Source organism: Papio anubis, chromosome 12 (assembly GCF_008728515.1).
Source record: "Papio anubis isolate 15944 chromosome 12, Panubis1.0, whole genome shotgun sequence".
Lineage (NCBI taxonomy): Eukaryota > Metazoa > Chordata > Mammalia > Primates > Cercopithecidae > Papio > Papio anubis.
Window position 1 is genome coordinate 1,613,688 of NC_044987.1, and position 17,315 is coordinate 1,631,002.

The following is a 17,315-nucleotide window of genomic DNA, read 5'->3' on the forward strand; positions in this document are numbered from 1 at the left end:
CTTTTTTACTGTACCTATCTAGAAAGAAGGTATCTTCAAATTTGTCTCAGAACTAAAAACAGCAGACAGTTCAAGTGTTTCTATTTAGCTCCAAGGTTTTCTTTATTTTGGGTTAAAGACAAGCAGACCATTCATCAAAAGCCTTGCCCATTTAAAAATATGACCAATGACTATACATGGGTTTCAACATGCAACACACAAATGGAAGTTTCAATGGGCATCTGTGAGATTGCTGGAGATAAGAAAAAGATACAGGCTGGGCGTGGTGGCTCACACCTGTAATCCCAGCACTTTGGGAGGCCGACCGAGGTGGGTGGATCACCTGAGGTCAGGAGCTGGAGACCAGCCGGGCCAACATGGTGAAACCTTGTCTCTACTAATAATAGAAAAATTAGCCGAACGTGGTGGTGGGTGCCTGTAATCCCAACTACTGAAGAGACTGAGGCAGGAGAATCGCTTGAACCCGAGATTGCGCCATTGTACTCCAGCCTGAATGAGTACATCCATCTCACACACACACATACACACACCCCCAAAAAAAAGAAAGAAAAAAAAAAGGAAAAAGAAAAGAAAAAGATACAGAAATACCTTCACTCTTAGGTAGAAATGTAGAATTTAGTTTGTTCTAATGATTTATAATGTGTTGAAATATGCATTGAACATTCTAAATTGCCCTCTACAATCATTAACAAGGAAGCAACAGGGAAGGAACTCCTGCATTTTGCTAATAAAATGGCAAACCAAATTTTTAAGTGACCAAAAAATCTGAATAGACATTCATTTAAAGAAGATAAACAAATAGTCGATAAGCACTTGAAAAGACGCTTGTCATCACTGATCATTAGGGAAATAAATACCAAAGTCACAATGAGCTATCACTCTCATTCACCATAATAAAAAAGACAGATAATAACCGGTATTCATGAGGATGTAGAGAAACTGGAACCCTTGTATATATGAAGATGAAAAAATGGTATAGCCGCTTTCAAAAAAAAGTATGAGTTCCTCAAAAGTTTGAGTGTGGTCACCCTAATACTCAGTAATTCCACCCCGAGACATATACCCAGAAGAAATAAAAATGTATGTCTACACAAAAGCTTTTACACCAATACTTGTAGCAACATTATTCAAAATAGTCCAAAAAAGAAACAAACATATACCTTATTAAAGGATACATGAATATATGTATAAATAGAAATAGTTAAGCCATATAATGAAATATTATTCAGCAATTAAAAAAATAAAACACTGATACGTGTTACAACATGGATGAACCTTGAAAACATTATACCAAGTGAAAGAAGCTAGTCACAAAAGACCGTATCTTGCATAATTTTATTTATACAAAAAGTCCAGAGTAATCATTTGTTTCTAGAGAGAAAAGAAATTATATGAGTGGTTGTGTAGAACTGGGGAGATGGGGAGATTGCAGGTGACTGCTAAAGGACACAGGATTTCTTTTCTAGGGTGATGAAAATGTTCTAAAATTGATTGTAGTGATTGTTGTACAACTCTGTGAACAAACTAAAATCAGTTAAATTGTATACTTTGAATGGGTGAATTGTATGTTATATGAATGATATCTCAATAAAGATGTCAAGAAAGAAAGGAAAGATAGAGAAAGAGAGAGGGAGGGAGGGAGGGAAAGAGAGCAACAGGAATTCATGGTGATGGTCATTCAAAGAGATTACCACAACATTTTTGATAGGCATCAATTCCCTTCTCCCTTCCTCTTTTTTTGTCCTTTAAAATGGCTCTGGAAAAGGCTAGAATTATGCTTGTACATACTGCCTTGCAAGATGGAACCAAGCTTGTACACAGCTTTTCCATCTTTTGTCTCCATGGGGAAATTTTAGATGTTGGGGACTGATGATAGCTTAGAGCAAATTCCCAGCTGGTCACAGCATGTTTGGACTCTGGCTTGCAGGATTGGAATTCATCAGGAGCATTTGTGTTTGCTACTGTCTGTAGGATTATATCTTTATTGATCCTGCCTGCCTGTGACCAATGGGAACTATATGGAAGTGATAAAGTCCTTTGGAATAAAAATTTAGAATCTGGTGAAAATATAACCAGGTCCCACCAGGGAAGGATGAAGCATCTGTGTGGAATCTGCTCAATACAAGGCAGCAACCACTCCTTATTTTCCCTGTTCAATTAGAAGAGTGTTCAATTGCCCTAGCTGCAAGCAACCTCCAGGGATAGATGTGAAGTAACTGTGTTTTGTTTGTTTTGTTTCAATTACTCAGACAACTGGTTCCTTTGGGAGTCTACCTTGAATTGATTGGAGCCCTACCTGGTGACTGTCCTCTAATTTATATTAATAAGCTGGTTGTGTGTTATGTGATAAAGTGGCCAGCAGATACAATGATTGAGGAGGGAGTTTGATATAGGGAATTATGAAACCTAGCCACAACCTCTTTGTAGACCAGATATCTGATATGCTAGGATCTCCCGAAGGACTCTTATTTGTAAACAAGGTGAGAAATGGACAACCTGACTTCTCAGTATTCCAGTATTTATAGCAAGGGATACTACATTTATTTATTGGGTAAGATTTAACTAGTATCCAATATACAATACTTCCTAATTAAGAGTCCACTTTTCAGATCCTTGTTAAAATATGAGATGTATTTTGTAAAGAACATTAGGTGCCATAGTTGCCAGTAAGTATGTAATCTAGAGCTTTCTTCCTTAGTCTTCAGCTTTCTTCTCTAATGAAAGTGGATAAATTAGGAAAGATAGCCTTTAAGGTCAATTACACATTAATATTTAAAATTTATATAAGTTTATGGAAAATCACAATTTTTTTATTTCTTTATCCAGGTTCTGATTTCATTTATTTATTTAGCAAATATATATTGAGGGAAGAAGAACCAGGATATAGTGATGGATGGGAAGTCAGGGATGAGGGGAAAGAAGGCAGTAAGGATGAGGTCTTGACTTGGGCAAGTGGATAGATGGTGAGACCCATTTAACCGGACGGAGAATGGGGAAGATATTTTTTTGCCCATTTATTTGAGGAGTGGGGAGTGGCAGGGGCCAAGGGCCAAGGGTTCTGTTCTGAATATACAAAGTTTATACTGGGATATCTTTGAAAATGTAAGTGGTGATATCACCTGGGTAGTAGTAAATGCAAATCCGTTGCTAAACCAGCCTTCTATGGGTGTCAAAGTGCAGAACTCAGGCCTGGATGAGGAGTGTGGGGTGCAGAGAGACTGCGTTCGGGGTACACTAGCGACATCAGATCTACATGCGACAGAACCTCACTAGCAAGGGTAATTTATAGATCTTCCTTTGAAAATTTTGGGAACATAAACTGCCTGTAGTTAAAAACGGAGTAACAAAAGGGAAGGTTCCCTCTTCTCAACTATTATATTTCTTCCCCAAACTCTTCTGCATTTAACAGATGTTTTCATACAAGCACATTTTAAAACAATAATTTTGTGGGTTTTTTATCCTGCATCTGTGACTTTTTCTTCTCATGGTTCACTTAGGAAACATCTCAAACTTTTTAAATTCAATCTTCTATTTTCTATGGAAGAGGAAATAAATATTATCTTTCCCCTTTATTTTTCCTTTTTGAATTAACCTGTAACAATGTGGCTAGCAATGGAGTTGAAAAAGAGAAAGCAGACTTGAATCATTTTCCCCACTCTTCCTCAGAGAAGCATTTAGTAAATAATAAAAGGAATTTATGTTGGACAGTGACCACAGAAAAAGCCAGGGATAAAGATAGACGTGAAGTGAAGCTTTCCCAAAGATACGATTCCCCTCCTGGAGGTAGCATGAGGCCCATAGCATTCTTCTAGTGTTTGACAGCACTCAGGCAGGAACTCAGTGAAGTCCTAATGATAATTGCAATGACAGTTTTTGGCAAATAAATTCATTCTTTGCAATTCACTTAATCCTGACCAGAAATAAAACTATTTGTTAACTGATGTCATTTCCTCTTGAGAACAAAATAATAAGATTTAGAGGTCAGAAGCTAGATAACCTAGTTTAGAGCTTCAGCTTGGACAGAAGGCTTCAAAACCTGTTTTTTGTTGTCACCGAGAGCTGCCTGAGTGTTTGGACAGCATCACGCACCAGGAGTGAAACGACTTGGAACTGTATTCTGACTCCACCATGTGTTAGCTCTGTGGTCTGAGACAGTTTATCTCATCCTTCTGATCTTCAGTGTATAAGTTGGGAAAATATAAAAACGTATGACAGTTCCATCTGTACAATATACTTCATGGGAATATTACAAAGATCCCATGAAATAAAGGATATGATAGCCCTTTAGAAGTTGTACACAATATATGCATATTATACCTAACACTGGGAAAGAGATACTCTTTCAACATTCCTAAGCACAGTAGCTCTGGACTGCATTCCACGGCTGCTGGGTGCCCCCTTCCAGCCTCTTTTACCTGTTGAGTGCTTTTGGCGTATGCTCACACTCCTGTCTTGGTGAAGCAGAAAGGTAGAAGTTGCGCAGGGGTTGGATCTGAGTAGGAGCTAGGCTAGAAAAACCAACAGACCATAAGAAAAGAAGCAACTGAATAGGTATCCACATTTGGGGCAGAGAGCAAGTGGGTCTAGCATTTGACAGCTACAACTTTCGGTGGAAACCATCAGGCCTAAAACCAACGCACTGCAGAGTGGATCATCCCAACCAGTAGTTCTTTACGAAATTCCTGCCAGAGCTGGAGCTGATACCCAAGCAGAGGCAACCTTGAAGAGACTACACTGAGAGTGGAAAGACATGGGATGCGTATTATAAGTGAGAACCTGGAAGCCCGTGGTAATGTGGCTTTAGGTGTAGATCATGTCTGAGCACCATGCCACGCCTCCATGACTCCCTTGTATGGATTACTGCAGTCCCTTCCTGATGGTCTCCCTGCTTCTACTTTTCTTCCCTGCAGTCTATTCTCAGTAGAACATCCTGCAAAATATAAATCAGATCATGTCACTTCTCTGCTTACAATGCTGCAGTGACTCTCAGTAAATGCTCAGACCTAAACAGGCTGTGGATCCTCTGAAGACCTTGTCCTCTACACACACCACCACCACCATGACGAATGCCTCTTTGACCTCCCTCCTATGCCAACCTGACTCACCCTGTTCCAGACACGATGCCTGCCTTGCTGTTATGTAATTACTCTAGGCATACTCTGGCATACTCAGGGCGTTTGCTGTGACTGTTCTAGAATATTCTCTCTCCAGATATTTCCCTGGTTAGCTCCCTCACCTGCTTCAAATCTTTGCTTCATTTGCCCCTTCTCAATGAAGCCTACCCTGAGAACCATCCTGAGAATTCTCCCTCCAGCCTCAGTTCCCTCACTCTCCTGTGCTGGAAAACTTCGGCCGCACTGAACACCAGTCAGCAGGCTGGGTACTACTTGGCTTTCTCATTATGTTATTGATTAGTGCTTGCCTGCACCTTCTAAAGTAGAGTATATGAAGTCAAGGATCTTTGCATGTTCCATTCATGGACGTAACCCAACCCTATGGAACACCTGTGCGTAATAGACACGTCCTAAGTATCTGTTGAATGGCTGAGTGCAGAGGCCACAAAAATGGAAGGAACCCAGGAGTGAGCTGAGAATTGCAAGGAGGTGAGTGGAAAGCAAGGCCCTTCTGTCCCTTACCCCTCTCCATTTTCCCTCCTTCCTCTTCCCTCCATTTTTTCTACTCTCTCATCTCTCCTTTATTCTAATTTACCCCATCTGGTGTCAGCATCCTCTTTAGAGACCAGCGGAGGCAGCCATGGGCCTGAATTTGAATCACTTTTCCCAGTAAGTAGGTCACAGAAGTGATATTTACAAATAAATAAGCATCTCAAACTGACAAAAAGTAAATGAGTTATGTGCCCTTAAAAATCTGCAGACTGGGTGGCCACGTTCTTTCTCTCTATTGTGTCCCTGATGTGTAAAAACTTCTCTTTTGGAGCTTATAGGCATAGCCCACAGCCAATTCTTTTGCATATTGTCCTAGGTGAGAGATTCGGCTTCCCTCAGAAGAAAAGCAATTAAATGCCATTGAAAGGCAAGTCTCATGAACAAACTAAATGATCAAGCTGGATAATATCTCTTTGGATCTGAAATAACTACAAAGGATGGAGGCTATATATTTCTGGTTTTAAACCTAAATTTGCTATAAATGTCCAGAAACATGGTCATACCGTTGTTGGAATAAGTACATATGCTCTCACAGTGACTGCTTTGAAAAATAGTACTCACATGTGTCTTCTGAGAATTTAATGTAAAAAAAAATCATTATACCATCATCATACCTCATGCCTTTTACAGAATTCACAAGATGCCTGTATTTAAGTTTGTACGTCTGTAGAATGGGAGTCAAGAATGTTCTTTTCAAGTCATGGTGGGAAAATGAGAGTGCAAGGAAGGGAAGGGATAAATTGATTGGAGACTCACCAAAAAAAAAAAAAAAAGGCACCAGATCAATGATGAGCGGTTGTTTTTTTGTTCTCAAATAAAATAACTATGGGAGCCTTAGAACCAAAATAAGCCATTTTTCTTGCTTCTCATTCCCTAACCCCATCTATTCTCTGCCTCTCCCTTTCTTGTTGAATGTTCTTAGTAGATTTAACCTTCCAGATTATTCCCTATACTCAAGTGTTCTCTAAGTTCTTCACCCTCCGAACCCATCCCCACCACTGGACCATTTTGTCCTTCCTATGAGTTGCGTTGTAGACGGCTGTCTACTTTCTCTGGAAGGGGCTGCAGCCTGCAGCGGCTCTCAGCGAGGCCCTGCTGACACAGTGAAATAAAGTTAGAAAGCTGTATTAATTTAAGTGGCTGTTCTTCACATTTAGGACTGCTATTATGGTGTTGATGGTTGGTAATAAAAGACCTTTTAGTGTGGGAAATCAAATAATCTTATACAAACATAAATGGGCTCCGACAGTGATTATTCTAATGTAATTGGAGAATGAACTCTGATTATGGGTGTCAGTTCTTGCCTTTCTTAAGGTATTTTAGGGCTAATCCAGTGATGGATAGATTGACACTAGCTCTTCGTAAAGTATGGAGTTTATGAATATGTTGCATTTCTTATATTTGGCTTCTCTGTGCCCTATGCTTTTATGAGTATGAGATTTGAAAGCTGGGTTGGCTTTGTGGAAGTTTCCAGACATTTTCTGCCATGAAATATGGTAGAGTAAAAATTGGGGAAAAAATCAAGCCAGTCATCAAACAAAATTCTGTATGGCAAGATGTGCTCATCCCCACTCAGGCTCCCAAGGGAAATGCAAGAAATTACATTTAGGAAGAAAACATTTAAGATGAGACTAGGAAACGTCGTGTGGGAAACAGTTCTCTATTTGTCAAGGCAATTATCCACCTGCCTAGGAAAAGGTTTCCATGTATCCTGGATAATGCCGTTGCCTGTGCTAAATAACATACGGTTAAAACATATTTGTTGAAATTTAATAACTGCAGTCAATGTGTCTTCTGTGAATAGCTGCCCTATTTGGTAACTGAGATCTACTGTCCTACTGAATGGAAGTAGAGTTCCCCGTCTTAATTACTCTAAGGAGATAGTTAATTTAATGCACTTGGGTTTTATAGATCTGCCAGTGGTGATTTTTATGAGTAGATAATGGAGGGCCAGCGGAGCACACTTCCAAGGCACAGACATTTCTGCCATGACCAGCCTCGCTCCTCAAGCCAGCAGGATTTTGCTCGCCTTCTTCCCTCCCCAGGGAAGGTCCTTTCTCTCATTCGGCCACCCCTTGCCCATCCCATCCAGGTGGTACCTCATTCACAACCTTCCCATCCTTCAAGGTTGAGAGCTTGAAGGCTACCTCATTGAAGAAGACTAATCCCTTCTCCATAAAAAGTAAACTCCTCCTCCTCTGAATGTGCACATCGTATTGCCTTGTCCGCAGTTACAGCAGTCACCTTTTCTCCCATTTGGCATAATATTCACCACCGTATCTCCCCAAATATCTAGTGGTATCTTATTACAATCAGCATTCAGTAAGTGTTAAGTGAGTGCGGAAATAGACGAATGAATCTCAGTAAGTAGTCACTTGCCACTCCATCCTGAAGCACCTGCCTTTTGAACCCTCTTGCTGCAGGATTAGGGTCAACCTCTGAGTCCCTACTTCCTCCCCTTCAATGTCAACCTCAGATCATCTCTGCTGAGCCAGGTAACTACACTACATTTTATCAAACATGGCAATGGGTGTGTGCTGCATAAATAAGCGGGCTTTGGATGAAAATTGGTTAATCTTCAGTGTGAGCCAGAGCAGACTCAGGTGTAATTGAAAACCATGGCATGTATTTAGACTACAGATGAGCAAAAAGTATTCTGAAGCTATTTCAGGGTTACTTTTCAGAGTATGAGTTTCCCTCAGGTTCATGAGCTGAATAGTTCATGTTGGCACTAACCCATACTGTCTTTTACTTGTATTCATGTATTTTGAATGTTTGTCTAGAATCTCCAAATATATTTTGAGTACCTTGAAGGCAAAAACTCAACCTTGTAATCCTTTGTATCTCTTAAAATAACATGACCATGATATCACATACAATACACTCTCAAAAATTTAAGTAGCATTTTTTTCAGTATAGTAGATCCTTAATAAATAAGTGGAAGAGGAAGTTTGGGAAGAGGTTTTTTGAAAGGATAGTATTTATGTCACAGTAGTTAGAAGAAAACATTTTCCAGTCATGAGACAGTCATTCAATAATACTAGCAAAGTCTTATTCCTCAGCTTGGAATTCTGCCACCATCAGGAATGTTTTCTTCTTCAGGAAATTCTACAGGTTTAGGAACTGTTTTTTTGTGGAGTGAAAAGTTGTCCTAGCTAGTGAGATGTAACTTTGCAGAGTGAGATAGAATTTAAGACCCAGCTTGAGATGAAGGGTTTTTCTCTCTCTCTGCTTTATCCAGCAGAAGTCGTGCAGTCAGTGTGTGTTTCTTATTTACTTTTGGCAGAATCCAAAAAGATTAAGCTCAAAACAGATTTTATTCCTTAGAGTGTCAGGACTACCTGGAAATCCCATGAGATTGGGACTCATAAACTTTCCTTTTCTGTAGGTATTTACAGTCAGAGATGTGGACCCAGAGAAAGCTTTATTAATGAGATTTTATTCATATTTTAAAGTAAAAACAGCACCATATATAACCTTCACCAGCTCACCTCATGGGTTGGTGCTGACAAAACTATCACATTTTCAATTTCCTTGACACACTTGAGTCCTCATCTTGGTGAGTTGCAGGTTAGAACTAGAGATTAGCCAGGTGAATGGGGTTGGGCTCCTTCATGGTGCTTCAGGAAGAATGACTTTGTTCTTTGAGAGAACAGGCATCTCTGACAGTTCTCAGCAGCCATCATATATACGCACATCCTTTCGCTTCAGCACCACCACATTCCTGGACACTCCCATAACACTAAGCCTTGGGAACCTCGTGCCCATCTAACCAGGAACATGGTTTCCCATTTCACTTTGTTTTCCTTGCAGGTGAACCACCTCTTGGCATCTCCGCTCTGGCTCTCTCAGTTTCCAACAGGTGACATTGCCACTGTTGGCAAACCTGGGAGATTCCCAGCACTTGGCATTTTTTCCTGGACATTAGGATACACCTTTTAGAGACAGGGTGAAGCAGCATTCTTCTAAGTGGAGCATCCAGGCGGCTGCTTTCTTTAGCACGAGGATTGTCTCTTCCTTTTTTTCCTGCTATGTTATCCTTGGAGAATATAACTGGCAGGCAGCTGGCAAGGTGTTAGCCTTGGTTTGGTATTAATAAAAAAGAAGAAGAGATCTGTTCAGCTTAGATAAGCACAGAAATTGCATTGCTGCATCTCTCCTTTTCATTTTATAAAGGTTACAATGTTTTTCTAGCACCAAAATAATAAGAAATCAATGGAATGGCTAATCTTTTGGTACCATTTTAGCATGAATTTCAACTACAGGAGATTAGCCATCTCTCAGAAGGTTAACATCTTGCAAAGGAAGACTTCTTTTATTCCTGTGACATGGTTTTTCTTTGGTGAGGCACTGAAGATGGGCCGTCAGCTGAGAGCAGTAGAGTTATTTAGCATTAGGGTTGGCATCACGTTTTGTTTTGAAAACCTGAAGGTGTTAATCACCTAAAGGGAGAATTCTTCCGGAAGAACAATAGTGACACTTCCCAAAGAGCATGTATTTGGGACCTTCTTCATTAAGAAAATGTGTCTCTTTTCTGGGCCCTGCTTGGCCCTGTTGAAGGCGGATTGGAAGAGAAGCTGCGCCGTGCAGGCAGATGTTGGAAGAGGCTGTGCTGTGCCAGCTTTGGAGGAGGGACTCAGCATCGGGGCTGCCTTCCAATTGCTCTGCGGAGGGATCAGTACGAGGCTGTTGCCTTTTGAAGATGGGGCTTTGAGAGAGTGGCCAGTAAAGAGAGTGTGAAACATATCCAATTTATGCAAATCCTCACCATACATGTGAGCACATGGATTAGTAATTTGTCTGATGGCAGCATTTGCCAATCATACTTTTTTCTCCAGACTGAGGGCTCAAGGGGCATTGATCCGCTCTGAGAGGGATCCCAGCACAGTGTCAGTAGCTGAGATCCAGCCTGGACAGAGGCATTTCTGAGGAGGAAGGAAGGAAGGATCCCCTTGGAGTTTGGTTTTGAGAATATTTGCCCTGTAGAACAAAAGTATAATAGATGGAGAAAGGTTCGTACTTCCTCCACCCCGTAAATATTTTTTAAAGTTCACTATTCTGAGTTAATTGCAGATTCACAAGTAGTTGGAAAAAATGATACAGAGAAATCCTGTGTCCCTTTTACCCAGGCCACCCCCACGCAGTAACATCTTGTCAAACTGTAGTAGAATATCACAATCGGAATGTTGACATGCATGCAACTCACTGGTCCTAATCAGGTTTGCCCAGTTTCCCTTGTGCACCGCTGTGCGTGTATTTAGTTCTTTGCAGTTTTCTCGTGTGTAGGTTCCTGAGTCTAACACCACAACGACCCGTGTGTTCACAAGCACACCCATCTTCCTTCTGCTCCGGTCCCCAAACCCTGGCAACCACTAACGCGTTCTCCCTTTCTATAATTTCGTCATTTTAAAAATGTTACGTGGTCGGGAGCGGTGGCTCATGCCTGTAGTCCCAGCACTTTGGGAGGCCGAGATGGGTGGATCACGAGGTCAGGAGATCGAGACCATCCTGGCTAACACGGTGAAACCCTGTCTGTACTAAAAATACAAAAAATTAGCCGGGCGCGGTGGCGGGCGCCTGTAGTCCCAGCTACTCGGGAGGCTGAGGCAGGAGAACGGCGGGGACCCGGGAGGCGGAGCTTGCAGTGAGCTGAGATCCAGCCATCGCACTCCAGCCTGGGCCACAGAGCGAGACCCCGTCTCAAAAAAAAAAAAAAAAAAAGTTACGCAAATAAAATTTTATAGCATCTAAGCTTGCAGAACTGGATTTTTTTTTAACCATATAATTTATTTGAGATTTAGCCTGGTTGCTATTCAGCCACTCACCTGTTGAAGGACACTGGAGTGTTTCCAGTTTTCTGGCTCTTATGAATAAAGTTGCTACATAACGTAACACTTGTGTGCAGATTTTTATGTGAACATGAAACAGTTTTAAATCCTACTTTCCCTCACTGTCACCCCCACCTTTTTTTTTTTTTTTTCTTTGCTGAACGCCCCGTGTCTCCACAATCGCAGCTCATGGGCAGAGAGTACAGGTGTCTTCAGACTGCATGTGATGCGCTACCACAAAGGAGCCCTCACAGCCTTCGTGAGAGCGAGCAACGTCACACCTTTCCTGCAGGCAGGGAAACCAAGGTAGGAGGCGGGTGGTACTCACAGCCCCTCCTCCCAACCACGTGTCCCTTCTTCTAGCCTGATCTCCATCTTTCTCCAGAGACCCTCTTCCTCTCATCTCCCCTCTTCAAGTTGAAAGGTGCCTACCCTGTGGAGGGGGCAGAGGGGATGTGATTCTTGTGCAGATCCCCTTGCCCCTCTTGCAGGTTGTTTCCATGAAGCTTACGTTTGTTATGATTTTAACCCTATTGACACGGAGCAGGGGTGAGTGGTGATGAAAGGGAGGGAGGTTCTGGGAGGAAGTGAGAGTTCATCCACTTCGGTGCTTTTGCAATCAGCTGCTGATGCCACGCGCCCACCGGCACAACCCAGGAGCTGTGTTTGTCTCACCAGAGACTGAGGGGCATTTTATCCATTTGTAATGCATAGGCCAGGGTCTGGGCAGGTCTCAATGCACCCGTGAGGGCCCACTAGGGCAGGAAGGATGACACCCTGGTCCTGGCTCCCTAGTTCATCCAACTTCTCACCAAGGGTGGTGCTTTAAAGGTTGGGGAACTGTGTGTGAAAGGCCATGCTTCCTACAGTTCTTTCACAGCCATGAAGCAGTGCTCATCACTGGCACCCTGGTCTTCTGGCCTTTTTTTATTCTTTCTGCCTTTCTTAAGCAGGGTCATGGACCATATTTCAGGCCTATGATTGCCTTCTGTGGGATCCTAGTGGCCTAAAACAAACGTTCTGTTATTCCAGGGCTTCCATCACCTGTGCCCAGCTTCACCTTCCAGCTTTACCTTCCGCCCCTGCTAGCTGTTGCCTCCATGGTTACCCACAAGCCGCTCTCCTCCTGCCACCAAGCCTTACAGGGTTACTGATCGCATCTCGTTCTCACCTACTTTTTGGGATGCTGTTCTTCTATTTGAAATGCTCTTTCCTCTGCTCTTCGTAGCAACCTCACCTTTGAGGCGTAGTTCCAACATCTTGTTTCCTGACTTGGACTTTGTGTTCCACACACTCTGCTTTCAGTGTATAGGATATCAGTGGTCACAGTCCCTCTTTGTGGGTCTACATCTCCGTGGACTCTGAGCTTCTTAAGAATGGGTTGTGCTCTCCTTTGACCTCTCAGTATCCGTTATTTAGCAGCCACCTAATGGAAGTCTGCTGAATGAAGGATGGAGGAGAAAGAGAGTGCCGCTCTCCCTGGCCTCAGGGGGTCCTGCTCCCTATGTTAACCAGACCCTTCCCTTGTACAGTGGTGAGGAGTCTCCTCCCTAGAAGTCCCAGGTGCTGTTCCTGGGCACCTGCTGGATAAAATGCTTTGTCCCACCACACAGGGCTCAATTCACCTCACCTGCTGATCCCCTGAAATGCCAACCAGTCCCTGACATGTCTATTATCCTAGGCTAGCGGCACTCCTGGGAAATGAATGGGTTTCTCCACCATCTTCTCCTTTATTAACTAGTTCATTATTTTATTTATATTATTTTTTAATTTCCTGATTTCTCTTAACCTCACATTTGTATCTTTCAGGTGCCTGTGTGTTTCCAAAGCACTTTACCAAGCCAGTGCCGCATAGACAAAAATGAGACATTGCCTCCAGGTTTCTTCTGTTTAGGTGAGGGCCAGAGGGGTCTCTAGCCTGACAACCAGCAGCACAGTACATGAAATGGGTGCCTGGAGGAAAAGGGGGTGGGGGGAATAGGTCAGACAATCATGGAGAAAAGAGCTTTTGCCTACTTAAAAGAAATTAAATCAGAGTTCAGAGTTTTTCCCCTTTAGAGACAGTGAGTGAAAACAATCAGAAATCTGAAATAGAAGAATTTTTCTTTGAAACATCTGCACACTGTACATGTGTTTGTGTAAGCCCTGCATGCTTAAATTAGTCTTCTCATCTTGGAATTTGAGCAATCATCTCAATTATGTTTATTAGACTCTCCCAAACTATGAATTAAAGTGTCTATGGAAGCACCTACCTTGGTTGAATGCTCTTATCACTTGGTCCTTCTCTGGCGCCCTGGCCCCTCCATGTCTGCCTGCTCGTTTGTGTACTCAGATTCGTGCTCAGGACACACACTGTCCTGGTTTGTGAAACTGCCACATAGTGGTTGTCTCCATTCCAAAATGCTACTTCCTTCTGTCCTTTCCCTAGTTAGACGAGAAGTATGTCTTATTTCCCCAAACAGCCCAGAGGCTTCTGGTAGACAGAAAACAATATTCTACTCCATACTTTGTACCTGGCAACAGTCTAATATGTATATGTTCATATTTTAAAAGTGACTTCCAGATCGCAGAAGGTCCCAGAGGCTAGACCAGGCCATGCCTGTGCCTGTGAACCATGTCCCTCAGAGTAGGGAGCCTGTGGCTGGCAAGCCCTGCACCGTTTTCCTGTCTGAGGAACGCACAGACAGTGGTACTCACACCCTCTGATCTTTGCCTGAACCATGAGCAGAGAGGCCGTGCTTCCAAAAATCAGTTTCTAACACCTGTCTGTCATCCAGGCTGTGATTCCCATTTTGGGCCTGAGGTTAGTCAGGCCCAGTGACATTGCATGGCCTTTGTGTATTGGTATCACATTTATCAATGTAAGAGCTCCTGACTTTAGAGCACTCATTAATCTGTTCATCTATTGTCAGTTGTCCTTGGAAACGAATACCACTTGACTGATCAGAACGGATCCTGGAATATGTGTATTGACAAAACTATCATAAGTCTGCCTTAAACCTTGGGATTGCCTCCTGCCAGCTCTTATTTATTCAGTGTGGCTCAAAAGAACAGAGGCCTCTTGGAAGTGGCCAGATGGCCCCCCGCGTCAGCCTCCCTTCCTCTCTTTCTTCCTCATGAAGTAAATGAAAGTCTGCAGTAAGTGATCTTGAATGTTTAATTTGATGCTTTGATATCAAATTTTGGAGCCATTTCGGCGAGCGTGTGGCGCCGATTCCATAATGAGATTCCACATTTGCTCGAGCAGCTAGAAAAATCTGTGGACCTTCGTGTACCACCCACTATTACTGAGATTTCACTGGATGCTTCTGACAAGTCTTGCCCTTTGGGGGAATTGCACCATGGGACCTTCTGGGCAGGGTCGGTTAGAGAACTGGAGTTGTATTCACATTTTTTATTGCCACTCCAACTATTAGGTTCTAGAGTTCCTTTCCCAGGGAAAGCTAAGGTCTGGTGCAATCTTTTCTGTCCATCAGGAAGCAGGACTTTGATTTGTTTATTTGTTTTCTCATTCATTTCAGTGGATTTAGCTTAGCTTAATAAAGTTCAAGCAACCTGTCCAAAATCATAAATTAACCTTAGTGGTTCAAGATTACTGATTTCCTCAGGGTTCTGCCAGAATTTACAACCCTCTCCACTTCTTTCCTTCGAATTATAGAATCTTAAAAAGGCCTTCAAAGTCATCCAGCTTTATTTCCCACTTCTTTCAGATCTCTGATAGGTCTGCATCTAGCTCCTGCTTGGATCAGATGCTATCAACAGACACAGAGACACATGTTGGTGTTCCCTGAGCCCTTCACAGGTGTGCTCTCAAATATTAATAAATGAATACACTTCATTTGTACAGAACCATCACGTATACGTGGTTGTGGTGACACCCTTGGACCATTGCCCTGAAGGTGCTGAGTAACTTGGTGTTGCCAGGGTCTCGCTAGCAGGATGATGGCTTAGGAGGAGGTGAGCTGGTGCTGAAGACAAGCTGCATTTCCGAGGAGTGTGTGAAGACAGCCTCATGGCTGGGCCAGGGTCAGGGTGCTACATGGCTCTGCTCAAAGTTGGCCAAGTGGGTAGTGGGACAACTGTGGAGTTCTTGTAGGCAATTTATTCTTAGACCACAGTATAGATGATATGGTCAATTATGGCTGATTTGCTATGTTAGGCAATTCTTGCATTGCTATAAAGAAGTACCTGAAGCTGGATAATTTATAAAGAAAAGATGCTTAATTGGCTCATGGTTCTGCAGGCTGTACAGGAAGCATGGTGCTGGCATCAGCTTCTGGTGAAGCCTCAGGAATCTTACAACCATAGCAAAAGGTGAAGTGGGAGCAAGAGGGAGAGGAGGTGCCACACACCTTTAAACAACCAGGTCTTAGGAGAGCTTCTATCGCTAGGACAGCACCAAGAGGATGGTGTAAAACCATTCATGAGAAATCCACCCCAAGATTCAATCACCTCCTAGGAGGCCCCACCTCCACCAGGCCTCACTCCCAGTAGGCCCCACCCCCAACACTGGGAATTACATTTCAACATGAGATTTGGGGGACAAATATCCAAACCATATTGCTTGCCTAATGCTGTTGGAAAATCTCCTGTTGAAATAGTGCCACGCATACAAAAAACAAAAAAGGAAAATGAAGGCTACTCCATTGCTCTCTTTTCCTGATGCGGCCTCATTACCTCATGAAGCATTCAATTCCAGGTTTGCACAGCTTTGAGTTTGCACAGACTATCTTAAAAATGCTTGCTTATACCAGCCTAAAACCTTGCTCTCTGTAAATTCCACCCAAGAGTTTGTGTTTTGTTTTTGGAATAGTAATAAATACATGAAACTCAGTGTTTACCCAGCCTGGGTGTACATGGAATTATAAGGAGATCCATTTTAAAGTATGAACTTGGAGGCCACGCCCATAGAAATTCTGTTTAATAGGAGCCCAGGAGATGTATATTTTCGTAAGGCTTCATAGGTATCACTCATGCATACCCAGGTCTGAAAAAATACTGCTTTCCCATAATCCTTCAGTTGGTAGCTGAACTCTTCTAGGTTAATTGAACATTTTTTCATAACCACAGGCACGACTTTTTTATGGAATTAAGAACTAGGCTCCTGATATACAGGTCTCGTTCATTGCACATTCTTGCTTGTATTTCACTGAGGTTCACAGCACTCAGCTATGAAGGGAGATAGAATTTAGACTCCCAAGTGTATCCATTTACATCATGCACGCTGACCTGAGTGGGTTAGTCATATCTAATGCTGATCATCTAGAAATACTCCAAATCCAGACTCTCAAAAAAAAAAAAAAAAGTCGGTGAATTACAGAATTTTCTTTTAAGGCTCATTGTCCTTTTCTGTCCTTTCCTTTCAATTTCAAGTTCCCTAATTAAATGTGTGAACAGAGAAACTGTGTTCTTGATAGATGTAACCTGTCGTGGGTTGCAGTCCATAACGGAAAACCTAGTTCCGTTTGTTTTTTTTTTTTTCTATTTTTCTCTTCCATTACACTTGTAAACCTATACCAAAGTAAGTAAGATATAAACATCTTTAATAAAAAGAATAAATAAGCAATAGAGGAGATGACTTGTCAGGCTTTGAGAGAGCTTTATCACCACCAGCTCTAAAATAGAAGGCACTGTTATTACTCATGACTCCAGTGAACTCATAGCAGATGTAAGTCCTTCCTCTCAGCCACATCCTTTCTGATTGTTGCCTCTTCCATTTGAATCGAGCTGTGGTCTTCTTCTGTCTGCCCACACAGATGGTGGTCCTCTGAAATACAACATAGTCTCCTTTTTACATCAGCTCAGACTGATCCTATAACAC

The 17,315-nt window shown here is 42.4% G+C and overlaps 1 protein-coding gene and 1 long non-coding RNA gene across 5 annotated transcripts in view; both read left to right on the forward strand.

Moving 5' to 3' along the window:
• Positions 1–17,315, forward strand: part of OPCML (opioid binding protein/cell adhesion molecule like) — a 1,159,098-nt gene that overhangs the window by 359,920 nt on the left and 781,863 nt on the right. The gene's annotated exons all lie outside the window — the stretch shown is intronic.
• LOC110741325 lies at positions 11,375–16,799 on the forward strand. The gene is made up of 2 exons (XR_002517380.2): positions 11,375–11,800; positions 13,304–16,799. It is a non-coding gene; the product is annotated as an uncharacterized LOC110741325 (long non-coding RNA).